The sequence below is a fragment of the Herpailurus yagouaroundi genome, unplaced genomic scaffold (assembly GCF_014898765.1).
Source record: "Herpailurus yagouaroundi ecotype Mexico unplaced genomic scaffold, PumYag 203, whole genome shotgun sequence".
NCBI lineage: Eukaryota > Metazoa > Chordata > Mammalia > Carnivora > Felidae > Herpailurus > Herpailurus yagouaroundi.
This window is the reverse complement of record NW_024412434.1, coordinates 3133041-3154832: the sequence shown is the minus strand read 5'-3', so window position 1 is coordinate 3154832 and position 21792 is coordinate 3133041. Positions and strand designations below refer to the sequence as shown.

The following is a 21792-nucleotide window of genomic DNA, read 5'->3' as shown; positions in this document are numbered from 1 at the left end:
AAGGTGACAGCATACACTGTAGCCTTACAAATGTGCAGTATTGTTTTCCTAATGCCATGATACAAAGTTCCATGATACAAAGTTCCTATTTAGGAGTTATCAAAGGTCTATACACAAAATGCAGTTCCTTACAGCATAAATGAAAAGCATTTTAAAAATAACTTTGGATGGTAGTTGGATTTCATCAGTTATTTAATAGTAATGTTGCCGTTTTTTTTTTGTTTTTTTTTTTTTAAAGTAGGCTCTGCTCCCAGCATGGAGCCCAATGCCAGGCTTGAACTCATGACCCTGAGACCAAGAACTGAGCTGATATTAAGAGTCAGATGCTTAACCGACTGAGCCACCCAGGTGCCCCTGCCTTCTTCTTCTTCTTCTTTTTTTTTTATAGTGTTAATCTGTTTTATCCTCACCAAACGCTTGTAAGATAGGTACAGATGGTAGTATTTCTCTCTCTTCCACACACACGTGCGCGCACATACACGTGTAGAAACTGACATCCAAAGAAAATAAGTGACTTGTTTGAAGTCTCTCAGCTGACCAATGGGGAGGCGAGGCTGGAATCCAGATTATTCTGGTGTCCAGTCCAGCCCTCATTTCACTATGCCATGTTGTATCACTTAGTAAAACATATATCAGACTCCAAAGCCCCTGCTTTATAAAATCATACAGATTTTAAACACAGTATTTTGCAAGAGTTGTAGAGATGGCCAAAATCAATCTTAAATCTCATGGCACTTTTGGTCTATTTTACTCCCTGAGGACTAAGGCGTATCCTATCAGGGGATTTATTCAAGCGTATTAGGCACATGCTGTCTCCCCAAGAAAACATCAGACTCCTTGAGGACAAGAATCAAGCCTTATATTTATCATATATACTCTCCAAACTGCTAGCAGAATGGGGAGCTGTAAGCTATTAGAAGACCAAGTCTCTTCATTGAAAACATGTTGCCCTGGTTATTTGGTGTGAATCTGAATTTTTCTGGCTGCCCACCCTCCTGGGTAATGTAATTGAGAGATGTAGCTTGTAAAGAGAAAGTCTGTCATAGTAGAGTATATAAAAATCTCAAATTCATATATGTCTTGACATAATTCTATGCCTTTTGAAGAATTCCAAAGACTTAAAAATCGCAAATTGAAAATATTTGCATATAGAACCACAATATTAATGTCTTCCAAGAATATGGGATAATCATTTAAACTATGGGGTAGATCCCTGTCACCTTTATGTTTCTATTAATTTCATTAGAGCTTCTGGAACATCCTGTCAATACTTTCAATTTGATTATTTTCCCAGTCAATAAAAGCTTGCCTTCCCTTTGTTCTTCCGACAAATATTTTGAACTGATTGCCCTAAGAACATTAAAGGTTAATGGGCCTATAAAATGTGCTACTTGGCATGATGCTTCAGTCTACATTTGTATACAGCTTAAAAGTGCCCCACCATACTCTTAAGCAGGTTGTTACTGGCTTTTACTTTTTAAAATTTTTTGTTTATTTATTTTTGAGACAGAGAGAAACAGAGCATGAGTGGGGCAGGAACAGAGAGAGAGGGAGACACAGAATCTGAAGCAGGCTCCAGGCTTTGAGCTGTCAGCACAGATCCCGATGCAGGGCTTGAACCCACAAACCATGAGATCATGACCTGAGCCGAAGTTGGACGCTTAACCAACTGAGCCACTCAGGCGCCCCAAGATTGTTAATTGGCTTTTAAAAAACATATATGGCAGCTTATAGTTTTGAACACAATGATTTTCAATAAAGGCTTCTCAATGTTAACACCCAATCTCTGGAACTCCTTGCTCTCCATGTGAAACAGTGGTAGTATAGGCATGAAGACAGTTCATAAGACAGGAAAGTGAGCATTCATTAACCTCATTGCAATTTCTCCAACTGTGCCTTTTTTGTTCCTGGAATACTTCTTCATAGCTTCTAATAGAAGGATTATAGGAGGCTTGACTGAAGAAGTATTTTATAGGTCTAACCAGAAATATTTCGTATTATTTTCATGTACCATTGCGAATTTTAACCCTATAATTATTAAGTTCATGAAGTCCAAGCCATTGATGAAAATTGATGTCCTACTATTTGTAGTTAATTGAAAGTGCAAATCTCCCAACAAGGGAAGTTGACCCAGTGTCCTTAATTCTAAATTCTGATGACCTTGATGTTTTTCACAGTATAAGCCAAGTTCTGGAAGTCACTTTTGCCCTTATTTCAAATCTCAGCAGCTGGTGATACACTGCTTCACTCTCTTTTCTTTTGCTTCCTTTCTTCCTCTGCTCTAGAGAATGGCAACCAACTTGCCTAAGACTAGCAAAGCCACTCTAAGGGCTGAAATTGAAAAACAGGCTGCAATGGTTTTCATGATTGATGATGACTTCCAAAGACTGGGAGACCATCAAGCATCCTTGGGGGACACCAGTTGGCAGTCTGAAGGTGAAATCCTGGCTTCAAGAATGAAACCATTGCAACTGCTCACTCTGTTTCTCAGGCCAGTCTACAACAGGCCAATAATTCACATTTGGACTTCTAAAGTTCTTGGTTAGCTCTTCTGCCAAGACAGCCAAAGGAAATTTTAAATATTCATTAGCATTAGTGGCTAATCCCTACACATCCCAATCAACTTATATTTAGGTTCGTTGCCAACTTCCAGTTGCTCATTATTTTTCTGTGTGTGATGAATATAATAAAGATACCATGAATCGATCAGATGAGTGAGAGAGACAATTCAACTTAATGACAAGCCACTAAATCATAATTTCTACAGAAAGGAGGGATGAAGAGAGGAATTATAGAGATGCTTTATTTTTTATAAAGAATCCACACAGACAGACATAAGACAATTTAAGTCTAACCCTAATTCAGCCTTCCCTTGCACATTGTTTTTTTAGTTTTAGTCCAGCTGGAATTTTCTTTTATACTTTTATGTGTGTGTGTGTGTGTGTTATGTGTGTGTGTGTGTGTTTATATATAAAATTTACACTAAGTGCAGAGGGTTTGTTTTGGTTCAGTGATATCTGGGAGTCTTTCTGACAGCACTGGCTCACACACTACAGAGATTCCTAATCCGGCATGCACAGTGCAGCCCTGAATGATATGGAACTCAAATTTTTCTCATCCATAATTACCATGGTGATTGTACCCTCTCCTGGTAGAGGTAGATCACACAGAGGACTAGGCTCTGCAACCTTCAGAACGGACCACTGCAATGTGCTTTGCAAAAGTAGCTGAGCATACCAGTTCATGCTAACTGCAGCAAGGATCCTATTTGCAGGTAAGGACCAAATCCTGTCCTGCACCTGTGCTCCACAGGCCATGCTATCCAACCATCTCCTTAGGTACAGTGAATGAGAAGAGAAACGTCAACAGTAGTGCTCGTGTATACATAGTATGTGTATGAGACTCATCCAGAGTGCTTGTGTAAACCTGCTGATCGACTGAGACTCACCTAGAGAGATTCTGATTCAGGCAGTCTTGTGCAGGTCCTGGGCATCGGTATATTTTTAAAAGCACTGCAGGTGGTATACGGACAGTACTTTGAAAACAATTCAGCCTGCAAACTTCATGGCTGGGACAAATTCCAATGCCTATGGGGCAGTTAACTAAAGAGTGAACGAAATTTGATGGCTGTGGCAGTACCCATGTACATTCTGTAACAAATGGGAGTAATATGCTAGGTCTAGAAAGGGAGACCCTTACTCGGTCCCAGTTAATTGCTGTCCTGAAGGGATGTGAGCCTGGTGTTGCCTTCTAATTTTTTTTTTTTTAAAGAGAAGTCAGAACTATAGTTTTCTCCCCTGCTGCCCAAATTTTTAATGTTGGCTTACTTTATTTTTTTGGTCCTATGCGAGACAAAACAAAAACCAAATACCAAACAGGTCTGTGGCCAGCTAACTTGCAACCTCTATTTTGTATTCTGTAGATGTTGCCTGTTTTATATGTTGCTTTTCTAGGCTATTTACTTCCACTGCACCAAGATAAGGCCAGTGATCCCCTAGTAACAGGCCCAAGAAACAACTATTTTTTAAAAAAGACAACTTAGCATTGTCCATATAGTCCTGCCTCTCCTAAATTGTTTGCTCCTTCTGATCTAAGCCTGGGTGTATTGCCCTACAGGCTTGAATTCTGACCTATCTTTCCAGATGAGCATATGCTGAAAGAGAAGAGTTTGTGATGTGACTGATTAATTCTTTATGGACTAAAAATACCTTAACATTTGCATTTTTAATTATGCAAAAGGAATCTGGAAAACTGGAACAGAGGCCATAGCTTGAAGAGCCAGAATTCAATAGTAGGGATAACCAGAAGGTACCATCTTGGTATACACTATCTTTTCTGCACAAAGAAGAAAAACATGAAAGGGAAAGGAGAAGGTAGACAGAAGGGAGAGAATGAACTGAGCCAGGCTTTCCATGGTGCCCAGAAGGGAGAAATGATTAAGATCTCTAGTATAAGAAAAGAGAGGAAGGTAAATTCACTCATATCTTTCTTCCTGTAATATCCTCTCGTTTCCTTTCCATCTTCTGATTCTTTCAGCAAACACTGTTTCAGAGTGTTTATAACTTACCTCCACACGTGTTTCTCTTTCTTAAGCTCATGCCTTCATCACAATCATTTAACACATATATATTCTGTATGTCACGTCCCTGTGGCAGGGTAAGCGGATCTGCAAATGTTTGTAATGGACAGATTTCAAAGTGGCCCCATGATCTCCGCCTCCAGGTATTTGCATCTTTGTCCAACACCCTCCCCGCCCCATACCTGGCCCCCACCACTGAGTGTGGGCAGAGCCTGTGACTTGCTTCTATCCAGTGAACTGTGGCAAAGGTCAAGGAATGGATATGATTACATTTGTGTGATTATATAAGAATGCAGTGTCCATCTTGCAAGTCCTTATCTCTCTTTTCTGGCTTTGAAGAAGAGAGCCGCCCTGAATCCTACAGCTGTAAAGAACAGAATACTGTCAACAACTCCAGGAGCAGGGAAGCAAGTGCTTCCCTAGTGGAGCCCTCCAGTGAGAACCCAGCCTGGCTCACCCTTTGATTGCACCTGGATGAGACCCTGAGCACAGGATTCAGCTGAGCCATTGCTGGATCATAGAACTGATCCATAGGATCTGATATAATAAGCTGTTAAGCCTGTGTTAACTTGTTATGCATTAATTGAACTAATACCCATTGATGTTGGCCTTGGCCATGGGTCTTGATTTGGCCCACAGGATGTTAGCGGATGTGATGCAAATGGGGGTTTGAAATGTGATTGCACAGTGGGTCTGCTTTCTTGTGTTCCACTGCAACAAAAGACAACAGAAAGATAACTCTAAACCTCCTTCCCTTAAACACGCACATGCACACCCCCCCCCACCACTATCACATCACCTTAGACAATGTTGGGGGAGGGAGGTTGTACATACTTATTAAATGAAATAAAGTAGCCTAGAAGCACAAAGACCTATGCCTTACCTACTGTTGCAAAAACATGTTGGTTAGAAGAGCAGAATATAAGAGAGGAATCATATTTTATGAATGAGCTTTACCACTACCATTTATATGGTTAGTCACTCCAAAGTTCTAGCCTCTGAGAAAAATTGCAGAAAGTAAATACTATTGCAGAAGATGTCCCTGAAAGATGGTTACTGCCAGATCTTAACACATGAAACCAATCAAATGTGCTTTGCACTGAGCACCAGTATATACCCAAGAATGCTCCAATAGAAATCTACCCAATTGCTTAGAGTGACTCCTTAGGTCAATCTCCCCATCACTTCACTCAAAATGCCTGTTCTGGCTCTGTGATCTCCAAAAATTAGTCCTCATGAAACCCAAAGCAGCAATGTGGGTGTTTTCTTAGGGTCTGGTGAAAATAGACCTGCCAACCAGGTCATTCGGTAAAACTGAACTCAAGGGCTCACTCCTTCTTTCTCTTCCTGGTAGAGACTGGTGACCTGCCAGGATCTGACACAACTTATGAGGAGATATTCCTGGTTCAAAACTGGCTTTACTTAGCCTACCCAGAGTTCAGGACTTAGCACATGTCCCTCATATCCCCATTTACTAAAGAACAGGCACACAGGTAAAGATTTTGTTAACCATATCAGCTTATATCCTCAGCCTTTTCATTTTTGCTACATACCTCTCAGCCATAGCAATTTACTTTTTGGCCTAAGTACAAAATTCTATCCCAAATGCTACTGAATTTCACACCTGCACTTGGCATCCAATTACCAGAAATGCAGAAGGACATTATTCTTTTCCCAATTAAAAAAAATAAAGAGTTAATTTCCAAATTCTATCTGAGATCCTGGATATCATGCAACTCCACACTCGCAGCTTATTCCCGTTGAGGTATTTCCAGCACTCCCTCAGGTGTCACATGTGTACACCAGAGGGGGACCCTAGAGCTTTGCTGCTTAAGGAACTCCCTGCTTAAGGAACTATTTCTTCTCCACCTGCTAGCGCTTCAATGTCCTACCGTCTCCCAGACTCTGGGATTTTGCAATCAAGACGTCTGAAACATCAGTATGGTCTGCATCCCAGCACACTTAGGAAGGAGAAGATAGTAAGTTAAAGCTTTCAGGACACCGCTTATTACAAGTAGAGACCATGTTTTCCTGAACTCTGGCTCTTCTGAGCCTTTGATGATGTCTTTAGATAACTCAACCTTCACAGGATGTCCCTATGTTTTGGTCCACTTATTTCAGGGAAATGTATCTCTTTTTTGATTTCCTTGGTAGGTCCACAAACAAAAAGACTAAAGATCTACTACATTGTATAAACAACCCTTCAAGTTTAGCATTACTTTTCAAAATATTTTCACTAGAGAAAAATTAAAGCACCTTTCCCTTCTTTGTCCAATTCCTTATTCTCCTTGCATCCCTAGAAAAGGGCAGACTTTTTGTCCCTTTATTCATATCAACGGCAAGTCTACAATTCAGCCATTTCATGGATGTCACTTGAAACAGACACCAGGGCTGGAGAAGGCAAAAAGTGACACTGGAGAAAACATATGTAGGGCAGAACTGTCACATAGTTTTAGAAACAGGCAGCCAGCAATGACCACAAACGTCTCAGATCATTAAGCAATGTCTTACTGTGATGTCATGCACGGATGTACAGAGTTGTAATCCTTTCAAAACAGACAGATTGTCAGCATGATAAAGTGGATACAAACAAGTTCCTGAACAGTGTTGGGGGGAGAAATGTCACTGAACGAGAAAGGGATGGTAGCACGACTACTAGGGGCTGGTGTCATTTAGAGACTACAGGTACACCACATTCTTCTCCCTTAGTGATTTCTCTCTACTGATTAGCAATTCCATAAACTATTCCTGATCTTGTAATCGCCAGACAAATAGTTATAATCTACAGATGTCAGAACTGAGTTCTTAATTGCTGTAAATTAGTGAGCAAACACAGGTTTCTCATTAAACCCATTACACCCCTTATGTTAAAATGGAAAACTTGTCATGTGTTTTCTTTCTTGGCACTCAAATCAGGAACATTCTTCGTAAAACCCTAGGTGCAGAGAAGCAGAGTGATATTGCCAGGGAGTGTGTGGCAGGATCCTGTTCCTGAAGGTGTATTTACTCCTGGGGTAAAAACCTTCCAATGGCAATGGCTTTGTTGACTCAGTTTTAATGATGAGCTACATTGCACCTCTATCTTTGTTTTCTTAAGATGGAGTAAAGTGGTGTCACCCCTCCGTGAAGGCTTTTGCTTTTCTAGGAGGAACCTAGAGTGCTTCCTCCCACAGCACTTGGGTTTGCCTCCTGTTACTTGTGCAGGTGAAAAAGCACAAATTGATAGATTAAAAGGGATGGGAGGAAGGAGCAGACCGAAATACTGTGAAAAAGCATAGCTGAATTTTCGTATTAGGTGAGCATTAGTCTTCTGGCTAAGAAGACTAGGGCTTTCTACTCTGGCTCTCTCTCTCAGACTGGAAGATTTATGAGAAATGGGGGAAAGGCTGGGAGGGTTAAACCAAGAAATGTATCAATTACTAAACTACAAATAAAAATAGCTCCTCTGCACAAGCTTCATTAAGTTTTATCAGCAAGTATCTTGGGGTTTTACACTCAAACCACAGGTCATAAATTCACAGTAAATCCCCCATATGTTCACCAAACACCTGAATTCAATTTCTCTTCTGGTTGTGAAGCAGGAATATGGTGCCCCAATTAATTATGCATGCAAAGTTAGTTTCTAACAAGGGGAGATTTTTTTTTTCAATGCTGATGGGTATTTATAACATCTGAAATTTTGGGATAGAGGTTTCTTCAATCTTAGCAATTTTATACTGGCACATAGGTATAAATTCTCTTCTGGGTTTGAACAGTGAAGAAATAAAGTTGGTAAACACTTTGTTATAATGTTTGCAGTTTTCTATAGATAATCTCAGACATTTGTGAGATGTGACGATGATCTTAATATTTACTTTAATGTTTTTAGATAAATGTCGCTGTGGGTATGTGCAAATCGCTATGAATTATAGAGAAAGTATAAAGTGAGGCTAACTGGCTATATTTATATGTGTCTATACGTACATGTGAAATTAGCTACTTAGGAAATATGTCATTTTCAGTTTATTTTCACAGTTTTGCTCATCATCTGTAATATGGAAAGAATTATGAGAAACTTATGCAAATCCCAAAGGCACTCACTTTCCTCAGCTGATAAAATTCATTTTCAGATTTTGACACCCATGATTTGTTGTCCATTTCACACCAATTTCAGTGTAATAAATCATAACAAATTAAAAACATACAGCTATGTTCTCTGGGTTAAAAAGGTAGTCACCAAAGCTGTTAAGACAGCATTTGCTTCTGATGTGATGAGTCACACAGAGGGTCACCTCTCTGCATCAGAAAGACTCAAGCCTGGATCTCACCCTGGGTCCCAGTGTGGTCATTTGGTAACAGGGCTATCATTTTATAAGCAGCAAAATCTCAGGAATGTACCCCTCGCCCCATTTTATTACTATCATCACTCTTCCTTATTAGCCTGTCACTGGTCTCAGGCAGGAGTGAGAAAAATTTAGCTTTACTCTTTCGAGGGGAGTTTCTCCAGCTACAAAGAACACACACGTGCACAGACATACATAATTTCAGGACCCAACAATAAATACACAGAAAAAGACATTCTATTGTGAGCCCGAGGTCATGTTTCCTGACTAGTAAATTTCACAGAAATAATCCAAGCTGTTTTCTACCCCAAAAGATTGCAAAATCTATTGCAGTCACACCTTCAGTGAGGCATTTGCTTAAAACTTGGCACAAAGTAATACTGTTTCACAGGCTTTAAAAGACTACCAAAGAAAAACTAATTATCAAAGTTTTCGTTTCAGAAATCACGTTCTCATAAAACTTCCCAACAAATGAACTTTGAGTATCATGAGCCCAAATGTTAGAGCCTAATACCCCAGAGATGGTTGGAGAAGCCAGACTAAACCTCCCGAGGCCCCTAGGGGAGAGTGGGCAAGGGCAGTGGAGAGCAGTGAGTCTTCCTCACTCCCTAGTAAGCTACTCTACGTGCCTTGAAAGGAATAAATGTTTTCCAGGTAAACTCACGAATTTAAACACATTCTTGAAAATCAAATGTTATTGCCTATAAGAAAACACATATGTCATTTCTCTGCACAATGCAAGACGCTGTTGTAATTTGGGGCTAATGCCCCAAGTGTACTTACTTTTCGTAGATCGTGTGATTTTCAGAAACTGTCTAATAAACGGCAAGGACATATATAAGGTATTCTAATAGGTTAGAGAGTTGAAGGAAGTTTATGGATTATGCTATTCTTTCAATAAAACCACTGGGGATATAAAGGTTAGCTAGTTGTGACCCACAGCTGAAGCCTGTGTTTCTAACTAAAATATACATTTGTGTGTCTGAATAAAGAGCAAAGGAATTCAACATTATAAGTGAAAATTCTGGAGAATGAAGAGAAGAATGAAAATCAGGAGTACATTATGAAAATTTGAAATAAAACAGCAATGGAAATTCAATTACAAAACCTGATGGGTTTTGATGACAAAATAAAACGATTATCATGTTCCTTTTCATATTAGAGAGGTTTTATCATACAAGCATAGAAACTAATTATAGAACCATTATTTTAATTCTTTAATCATGAAATGATTACATAGAATTCAAGGATAACATTCTTTTGGTTTTTGCATTCTCTGTCTTTAATGACAGCATAATTGCAAAATACTATACGAAACTAAGCTATTTTTTTTTTCGAAGATAAAAATTCCAATGCAATACAGTGCTTAATGCTCAAGTCAATTCTAAATTATGGATAAATTCTATATGGCTTTCCTGAAATGATTTAAAATGGAAAATAATGTAATAGGAGATATAGTGCCTGTGATTTCGTGACTGGCTAACTCTGAAAGGTTTTTGAAAACTAGAATAAAAGCAGAAACATATACTTACTGGTTTTCTAAAAAAACAGACATTGAATGTGCCCAAATGAAGAGTTTATACATATCATTGATTTTAAAACATTTTTAAAGATCATTGGAATGCTTCTACTGACTGATAGTTTTTTTACATCTATTTATCTTCTTAATTAACATCATAATTATTAGCTAATAATTTTCTAGGTTTTTATTAAATTCACGATTTGGCCATGTCCCAACTTACAAATAATTTATCTGGATAAAGGAAATAAATGAGATGGAAACATCAATCAGTTTGACTTCCCATTTCATGTTTAGTTAAACTGTTATGAGAAACACAAAAAGTGTGACCATATTGATTTGGAATTATTGACAAATTCCGAAAATTGCTTGCATCATTGTTTTGTAAATTACACTTTTTCAAAGTAAAACTTGCATATACATAGTTGATGTTTTTAAACACTAAAAGTCTTAAAAGATTCTTCTGCTTCCTCACCTCTTGTCCCTCTGTCTACCCAGTCCCAAGATAAACACTTTTAAAGCTTTTCACTGTTTTCTACAATAATCCTTTTTAATTCAACCTGAGATACTCAGCCCAGATCAATCATAATTCCTGGTTTGTGATACAGTTTGCTGATGATTCTTGCATGGATCACTTTCTTCCATACAGTTAGTGATTTTTAATACTGTACTCAATATTATTAAAAGTAAATTACACAAAAAGTTTTATTACACAAAACAAAAGCTAGGGATTTAACAAACTCTCATATCTAACTAAATACCTCTGGTATTTCACTACATATTTCTTTTTTAAAATTATTTTAAATGTTTATTTATTTTGAGAGAAAGAGAGAGAGAGAGTGAGGAGGAGTGGGGAAGAGAGAGGGAGAGACAGAGAATCCCAAGCAGGCTCCATGCTGCCAGCACAGAGCCCAATGTGGGGCTTGAACCCACAACCTGTGAGATCAGGACAAGAGCCACAATCAAGAGTCGGACACTTAACCAACTGAGCCACCCAGGTGCGCTACTGTTTTTTTTTAATTTAAATTCAAGTGGTTTACCATATACTTAATAATAGTTTCAGGAATAGCATTTAGTGATTCATCACTCACATATAACATCCAGTGTTCATCCCAACAAGTGCCCTCCTTAATGCGCATCACCCATTTAGCCCATCCTCCCACCCAACACCCCTCCAGCACCCTCAGTTTGTTCTCTGTATTTAAGAGTCTCTGATGGTTTGCCTCCCCCCCTCTTTTTTTTAATCTTATTTTTTTCCCATCCCCTATGTTCATCTGTTGTGTTTCTTAAATTTTACACATGAGTGAAATCATATATTTGTCTTTCTCTGGCTGGCTTATTTTGCTTAGCATAATACTCTCTAGTTCCATCCACGTTGTTGCAAATGGCAAGATTTCATTTTTCTTTTTGATCACTGAGCAATATTCCATTGTGTGTGTGTGTGTGTGTGTGTGTGTGTGTGTGTGTGTGTGTGTGTATTCATTCATCAGTTGATGGATATTCACTACATATTTCTGAACAATTTTAAACATTATCTGTTGACTTCCTATGAAGGTAGAGAAAGCATTTGCTTGCTTGCACACCGCAATCCCAATGTTATCTCCCACATCCTCCTGAATAATAGCACAGTTTTTAAATAAATTTTTGTATTAACACTATTTATATAAATATTGTTCATTACTAATTCAAATGGAGCACTATGATTATATTTCCTTTCTTCTATGACATTCTTGGTTTTTCTTTTGCTTCATTTTCTTAGAGCCTAATTTTTTCCACCCTTGATAGTCAAGCAGTTTTAAGTTCACAGCAAAATTGAGAGGAAGGTATAGAGATTTCCCATAGACGACCTGCCCCCACACGTGTGTAGCCTCCCCCATGATGAACATCCCCCACTAATGTGGTACACTGGTTACAACTCATGAACCTACATTGATCCAACATTATTTCTCAAAGTCCATAGTTTACATTAGGGTCTGATCTTGTTGCTGTGTATTCTATGGGTTTGGACAAATGCATAATCACATCTATTTATCATTATAGTAACATACAGAGTATTTTCTCCATCCTAAAATCCTCTGTGCTATGCCTATTCATCCCTTCCTCTCCCACCTGGCCTGGAAACTACTGATCTTTTTACTGTCTCCATAGTTTTGCCTTTTCTAGAATGTCACATAATAGGAATCTCATAGTAGAAACCTTTCCAGGTTGGTTTCTTTCATTTAGTAATATGTATTTAAGTTCCCTCCTGTCTTTTCATGGTTTGACGACTCATTTATTTTTAGCTCTAAATACTATTCCATTGTGTGGATATAACACAGTTTATATCCATTCACCTACTTAAGGACATCTTGATTGCTTCCAAATTTGGGTAGTTATGAATAAAACTGCTATAAGCATTTGTATGCAGGGTTTTGTGCTGACATAAATTTTTAGCTCTTTGGGGTAAATACAAAGGAGCACAAGTGCTAGATTTGTAAGTTGTGTTTAGTTTTTTAAGAAATTTACAAATTTCTGTCTTCATTTTTGCATTCCCACCAGCAATGATTGAGTTCCTGTTGCTGCACATCCTCACCAGCATTTGATGTTGTCAGATTTTGGTCATCCTCCTAGGTACGTAGTAGCATCGCACGGGTGTTTTAGTTGGCGTTTCCCTGATGACACGTGATGTGAAGCACCTTTTCACACGCTTACCTGCCATCTGTGTACCTTTTCTGGTGAGGTAACTCTTAAAGGCTTTGGTCCATTTGTAAAATTGGGTTGTTGGTTTTCTTATTGTTGAGTTTTAAGAGCTCTTCGTATATTTGGGATGAAAGTCTTTTATTAGATATGTCGTCTGCTAATATCCTCTCCCTCTTTATAGCCTCTTAATACAAATTTCCACATAATCAAACCTATCATAGTTTATCCATTCCAATTTTTTCCTGGAGCCCTTCAACTCAAGTGTTCCTTCCATGCTCCAATCTGCACTGGCTCTCTAGTCTTCTACACAGTGGAAGTTCTGGCACTCCCTTCATCATCATCCTGGGATTTGTTAGAGGATACATTCTGTAGCTCTCTAAAAGAAGATGTATTGGAAGCCAAAAACAAAACAAACAAACAAAAACCAAAAACATGTATTTTTACATGCTTAAACTATCACCACTTATTGACAGTTTGGTTAGATATAGAATTGCAGTTTGGAAACATTACCCTTCAATGTTTGAAGGTGTGGCTTCATGGTCCTTCTAGGTTCCAATGTTGCTGTTGAGAAATCTAACATTCTGATTCCCAACTCTTTATTGCATATGTTTTAAAAGGATCATCTCTTTATTTCTGTTATTCTGAAACTTCACAATGCTGCTTCCTTTTAAAATGGATTTTTCAGGGCACTAGTTAATTCTTCAACTTAGAATCTTAAGTTCTCCAGTTCTGGAAAACTTTCTTCTGTTATTTTTCTGATAATATCTCCATCATTATACCTCTTTTCTCTTTCTAGAAAACATATTAGTTATATGTTGGACCTCCCAGAATGAAATTTTGATTTTTTTCTCTCTTTCCCACTATATTAGTTTTTTCTTATGTCTCCTGTTCCCCAATAAACCTTAGAATTATTTCTGTTATTCTTTTAGAATTTATACATATAAATTACTTTTTTAGAATATTTATATATTAACACATTACATTTATATATTTTATATACAGTAATATATATGTAAATATGCATATATATGTGTGTATGTATATACTTTAAAAAATATTTCTATATATATTAACTTGAAGACTAAATTTTTAAAGCATTGGGTTTGTAATCTACAAAGCTCCAAATGTAGAGTAAATCTTATTTTTATGATTTAGCCAATTCCTCCAAACTTTTCTTCCCCAAACACATGTGCTGGCATTATACACCAAGTAGTTTTCCTTTCTTTGACATGTAATGAAATTCACAGTTTGACTTTAGATGTTTACTATACAAGTTTACTCCCACTGCTCAAAGTGGTGATTATGATTTATAATTTTTAATCCTCTGTTTCAATATTTGCTGGCCTCTACTCTTAATTCTCCTGCCAAATACTGACCAGCTGCCACTTGAATCTCTTAAAAATTATCCCACTGGTGCTCATGGTAGAATGTTTCATGACTTTTCGCACAGTGCGGTCCTCACCATAGCTACTGAAGCATAATTTGAGAATATAGGCTGAGGCTCCAGCCATCCCCACCACACACAGAGCTGATGCCATTTTCTAAGACAGAGCATAGTTCTATAGCTAATGCATGTGAATTAATATAAGCAAACTGAACCTAGTATAAGATCCTGGAGAATCACAGTCTTAGAAGAACCAACTGATGTTCTGATTAACTAAGAGTTTGCCAAAGGTCTTTTTTGTGCATTTGTTTTAATCTTTGAGTTTGAATATCCTTCTAGAAAGCACTAAAGTGTCTTCCATTTTGGAGAAAAGGAATAATGGATACCACTTAAGTGTTTTAGGGAGTTTTAAGATTCTCATGACCTTTAGTTCTCATTATTGAGTATTTGACTAGAAAGAGGAAACAACTAAGCTGAATCTTATTCCATCAACTACAGGATAATACCCAAAAGCTCTTTTGTTTTCTCGCTGATTTTTTTTTTTTCCTACAAACTCCCATAGCAGCACTTTGTAGGCATCTACCTCTTTCTCTTAAGAGTGTAACTTGCAGGGGTGCCTGCGTGGCTCAGTGGTTTGGGCATCTGACTTTGGCCCAGGTCATGATTTTGCTGGTCCCAAGTTCTAGGCCCACATTAGGCTCTGTGTTGACAGCTCAGAGCCTGGAGCCTGTTTCGGATTCTGTGTCTCCCTCTCTCTCTCTCTCTCTGCTCCTCCCCCACTCACACTCTGCCTCTCTCTCTCTCAAGGATGAATAAACGTTAAAAAAAATTTAAAAAAAAAAGTGTAACTTGCAAACACATTGGCTAATTGTGGATCTGTCTGGTAGACTTCTAGTTAATTGAGACTTTTTGTATCATATTGCTTACACATGATTTTAAAATTATACTGCAGCGGCAACAAATGAGAAGATCTTTATTTATTTTGGGGCAATGGATTTACAGAAGAGTTTCCCTTCTCTAGTTTGACTTTTTCTCTATTTGAGGCATTTTCACATAAAAGTGTGAGAAAAATCAATAATACTGACTTCCAGATACAAGCTGTTTAAAATATGAATGAAAAAACCCTTTGACCTTTATAAGTTGATTCATACAGTCAAATTTTCACTTCTTTCTGTCTAAAATGTTGTTCAAATACTTTGACATTTCACTTTTAAAATTTTTATTTTTATTCTTTTATTCAAGTATGTATTAGCATACCATGTTATATTAGTTTCAGGTATATAATATAATAAGCTTCAATTTTTAATGCTTCTCTTTAATTTTTAAAATTTTATATTAATTCAAGGTAGTTAGCATACAGTGTAATATTAATTTTAGGTGTACAATATAGTGATTCAACACTTCCATACATCACCTGGTGCTCATCACAAGTGCCCTCCTTAATCCCCATCACCTATTTCACCCTCCCATCAGTTCTCTATAGTTAAGAGTTTCTTAGGTTGCCTCTCCCTCTCTCTTCTCTTTTTTTTCCTTTGCTCATTTGTCTTGTTTCTTAAATTCCACATATGAGTGAAATCATATGGTATTTGTCTTTCTCAGACTGACTTATTTTGCTTAGCATAATATACTCTAGCTCCATCATTCTTTTTTATGATTTTCATTCTTTTTTATGACTGAAAAATATTCCATTATATATATTGAATTTGTAATCTACAAAGCCATATATATATATATATATATATATATATATATATATATATATAGATTTGTATATATAATTTGACTATTGTAAATGCTACTATAAACATCAAGGTGCAGATATCCCTTTGAATTATTATTTTGTATTCTTTGGGTAAATACCTAGTAGTGTAACTGGTAGATCATAGGGCAGTTCTATTTTTAACTTATTGAGAAACCTCCATACTGTTTTCCACAGTGGTTGCACCAGTTTGCATTCCCATCAACAGTGCAAGAGGGTTCCCCTTTCTCCACATGCTTGCCAGCATCTGTTGTTTCTTGTGTTGCTGATTTTAGCCATTCTGACAGGTGTGAGGTGATATCTTATTGTAGTTTTGATTTGCATTTCTGAATAAGTGATGATGAGCATATTTTCATGTGTCCGCTACCTATCTGGATGCCTTCTTCAGAAACATGTCTGTTCATGTCTTCTGCCCATTTTTTAATTGGATTATTCATATTTTGGGTGTTGAGTTTTATAGCTTGTTTATATATTTTGGACACTAATCAGATATGTCATTTGCAAATATCTGCTCCTATTCCATAGGTCCCTTCGTAGTTTTGTTGACTGCTGTGCAGAAGCTTGTCATTTTGATGTAATCCCAATAGTTTATTTTTGCTTTTATTTCCCTTGCCTTAGGAAACCTATTTAGAAAAAAGTTGCTATGGCTGATGTCAGAGAAATTCCTGACTGTGCTTTTTTCATTGTTTCAGGTCTCACATTTAGGTCTTTAATCTCTTTTGAGTTTATTTTTGTGTATGGTGAAAGAGAATGGTCATGTTTCATTCTTTTGTATGCTGCTGTTCAGTTTACTCAACACCATTTGTTGAAGAGACTATCTTTTTCCCATTGGATATTCTTTCCTGCTTTGTTGAAGATTAACCACATAATTATGGGTTCATGTCTGGGTTTTCTATTCTGTTCCATTGATCTATGTGTCTATTTTTATGCCAGTACCATACCGTTTTGATCACTAAAGCTTTGTAGTATAACTTGGAGTCTGGAATTGTAATGCTTCCTGCTTTGCTTTTCTTTGTCAAGGTTGTTTTGTCTATTTGGGGTCTCTTGTGGTTCCATAAAAATTTTAGGATTATTTGTTCTAGTTCTGTGAAAAATGCTGTTGGCATTTTGATAGTGATTGCACTAAATGTGTTGACAGCTTTGGGTAGTATAGATGGTTTAATAATATTTGTTAGAACAACAAATAAAGTCTAAAGCCAACAGAAGGAAGGAAATAATAAAGATTAGAGCAGAAATAAATGATACAGAAACTTAAAAAAAAGAACAGATCAATGAAACCAGGAGCTAGTTCTTTGGAAAAAAATAATAAAATTAATAAACCTGTAGCAAGATTTATCAGAAAGAAAAGGGAAAGGACCCCAATAAATAAAATCACAAGTGAGAGAGAAGAAATAACAACAAATACCACAGAAATACAAACACCTGTAAGAGATTGTTATGAAAAACTGTATGGCAACAAATTGGACAACCTGGAAGAAATGGATACGTTCCTAAAAATATATAAACTACCAAAACTGAAATAAGAAGAAATGGAAAACTTGAACAGACCAATAACCACAAAGAAATTGAAACAGTAATCAAAAACCTCCCAGCAAACAGAAGTCCAGGGACAGATGGCTTTACAGGCAAATTCTACCAAACATTTAAAGAACAGTTAACATCTATTCTTCCCAAACTATTCCAAAAAAACAGAAAAGGAAGGAAAACTTCCAAATTCATTCTATGAGGTCAGCATTACCCTGATACCAAAACTGGATAGACACCACACAAAAAAAGAGAAATACAGGCCAATATCTCTGATGAATATAGACACAAAAATCTTCAACAAAACACAAGCAAACTGAATCCAACAATACATTTAAAAAAATCATTTACCATGATCAAGTGGGATTTATTCCTGTGTTGCGGGGGGGGGGGGGGTTCGATATCTGCAAATTAATCAACATGATACATCACATTAACAAGAGAAAGGATAAAAACCACAGGATCATTTCAATAGAAGCAGATACAACATTTGACAAAGTACTACATCCATTCATGATAAAAACCCTCAAGAAAGTAGTTTTAGAGGGAACATCCCTCAACACATTAAAGGCCATATATGAAAAACTCACATCCAAGATCATCCTCGATGGGCAAACGCTGAGAACAAGATGAGGATGTCCACCCTTACCACTATTACTCAGCACAGTACTAAGAGTCCTAGCCACAGCAACCAGACACAAAAAGAAACAAAGGCCATTCGAATTGGTAAGGAAAAGGTGACACTTTCACTCTATGCAGATGAGATTATACTACTCATAGAAAGCCTGAAAGACTGCAACAAAAAACTGCTAGAACTGATAAATGAATTCAGTAAAGTCACAGGATATAAAATCAATGTGCAGAAATCGGTGACATTTCTATACACCAATAACAAAGCAGCGGAAAGAGAAATTAAGGAATCAGTCCCATTTAGAATTGCACCAAAAATAATAAGATACCCAGGAATAAACCTAACCAAAGAGGTGAAAGACCTGTACTGTCAAAACTATAAAACGCTGATGAAAGAAACTGAAGATGACCCAAAGAAATGGAAAGACAGTCCAGGCTCATGGACTAGAAGGACACTTTACTAACTTAAATAACTTTGTTGGGGAAAATAACTCAATTTAACATGATTACAGATTATAATAAAGATTTATTTTTCTTCAACAAACATAGGATTTTTGATCTTTCAATTACTATCAAAGTGCTGGGAAATAGGTAGAGTAACTGCCTAGCCAGGGTGCTACTGAATCATGAGCAGAAGGGGTAAAGGTCACAGGAATTCAGGTGCACATATCAAAACCAGCTTTGATGCCTGAACGCTCACCAAGGCAGGGGTAGTGCCAGCTTATACCTGAGAAAAGAGGAGAAAGGAATGGAGCAAAGCATCTGTTAAAACTCAGTATGATCCTTTACCAGCAGATTGCAACACTGTCTTTCTTGTATTTTTACGTTCAACTGATGTCCAAATACTAGTGTGCAGGGAAGCTAAGCCAAGACCAAATAGAACTAATTATGTGTGCAGCAGCAACAGAAGCCCAGAAGGAATCTAGTCAGAGATAGACATGGACATTGATTTAGATCTAGACACAGGCAGAGATGTAGATATAAATATCAGCAATAACATAGATATTTATACCATAGAAGCAGTTCTGGATATTTTCTGGAGTTGTGCAAAAAAAAAAAAAAGAAAAAGAAAAAAAAAAGATTTAGGAAATATATACAGACATCCCCCGACTTATGATGGTTTGACTTTAATGATTTTTTCTTTTTTTTTTTACTTTATGATGGTGTGAAAATGATAAGCATTCAGTAGAAACTGTATTTTGAATTTTGAATGTAGATCTTTTCTCAGGCTAACAATATGTAGTGCGATGGTCCCTTGAGATGCTGGGCAGTGACAGGGAATGCAGTTCCCAGCCAGCCACCTGATCACGAGGACAAACAATGGAGAACGGCCATCATGCGCCCTTACACCATTCTGTTTTTCACCTTTACTACAGTATTCAATGAACTGCACAGGATATTCAGCACTTTATTATAAAATAGGCTTTCTGTTGGGTGATTCTGCCCAACTACACACTAATGTAAATGTTCTGAGCACAGTTAAGGTAGGCTGGGTGAAGTCTGAGGTTTGGTAAGTTAGGTGTATTAAATACATTTTTGGCTTACAATATTTTGAACTTAAAATAGGTTTATCTGGACATAGTTCCACTGTAAGTAAAGGAAGATCTGTACTGAAATATTACCCGTGTGTGTCACAAGCCAATTATCTGACATGAAGGTATATTGAGACTCAGAAGTCACAGGCCTCAGTAGATATCATTTTGTTTTGTCTTTTCTCATATTGTAATGTCTCTACAGACTGGCACAGATATTGTTTCATTTTGATATCATAATAGTGTCTCCATGGATTTTGGCTGACATTTTGTTTTGACATTATGCTACAATAGACCTCCATTGACATTTCATTTTGTCACTGCAACATTGTTTCTATAGGTTCCTGCTACATTATTTTGTTTTGACATCAAAAATGTCATCTCCACAGTCTTGGCATGACACTATCTAGAGAACTTTATGAAGAAGTATGGAATCTATGGAATAGATGGATAAAATGCAGAACATCTAATGACCTTGAAAGTGTATTTGATTAACACAAATCTACATGAAACAATGCAAATTTGCCAAATTATTTCCATAAAGTCAGTAAGGTTTCTTATAACATGGATTCAATTAAGGTGTTGATTTTCCATTTTTCCAATAAAACGAAACCATACAATTCCTTTTTATGTCAAAACTTTCAGAGAAGTAATCCTCTACACTTTTGTTGGCAGAATCAAGATTTTTTTTTTTTTAATTAATATGGTCTGGGTTTGTGTGTGTGTGTGTGTGTGTGTGTGTGTGTGTGTTGTAAAAGGAACTAAAATATAAGAAATATGTATGAAGTATATTTCATTGAATTCAGTATTCATTGATGGTGACACATTTGACAAATCTCTAAGAAAGGAAGAAAATGCTGCCAATTAAACTGGCCTTGGTTGTAAGAAACATCTTGATATTAAAGATTTTAAATTGGGAAAAATTGTGTGTCTTACAATTGATAAAAAATGGTAGTACTATGGAATTTGATAATATCAATTTACCAAAATGGCAATAAAAATAATTGATGATAGTTTGAATATTCTTAAAAACCATGAACCTTGAACTGGTTTGGCAGTTTTAGGTATAAATTGTTGGTGACTTTCCCGAGAGAAATCTGAAACAGAATTGTTCCTTTATGTCTTCCCTTTCCTTTAGGGATTTACAAAATTCTTTATGAACATTTTACTATTCATAATAAGACCAATAATATTGATCAGAAAGCTAAATACCTATAGGTTATATTAAATTCCCAGGAAAACATTTTTATAAAAAATAAAAAGTTCAGAAGTCTGTATGACAAATGGTTATAATGCGAACATTTATGTTTTTGGCAACCCTATATTTGCAAACATTATTCAATTTGTTATGCAATTTCTATTTTAGAAAGTATATATGTAAGATATTACTACTAACATATAATGCCAGAGAAGGTATTATATAGACTCTCTCCTGTATTTCCATTTATCACACAGTTGATCATAATAAGAACACCCGTGAATCTTACATAAACCATTTGAAAATGGTCATTTTGTTACACAATTTCCCTTATACAAGTATGTAAGTTGAAAATGACTCAGAAGTTAGTGAAAACATTTCTCCAGATGAACATATATTTTCTTTAGTTACAGAGTAAGGACTTATGTTATACTTTTTGCCTTGGCTACAGGAACCTCTGAGGTAATGTTCAAGTATAATTACTCAAACCAATTTCCTAGTATACCTTTTATCTTTTTGTGTCCTTTTAAACTTTGACAGCTACTTTTACAAACTGCTTCAAACAATTTTTGGAAATTAGATGGTTGTAACTCCTACATGAATAAACTTTATGTCCTAGAGGGTCACAATGACCACTCTACTAAGTATGGAATATAAAGCTTAGGA

The 21792-nt window shown here is 36.7% G+C and overlaps 1 protein-coding gene across 16 annotated transcripts in view; it reads right to left on the bottom strand.

The window, feature by feature from the left end:
• PARD3 (par-3 family cell polarity regulator) overlaps positions 1-21792 on the bottom strand; it is a 565232-nt gene that overhangs the window by 22793 nt on the left and 520647 nt on the right. The gene's annotated exons all lie outside the window — the stretch shown is intronic.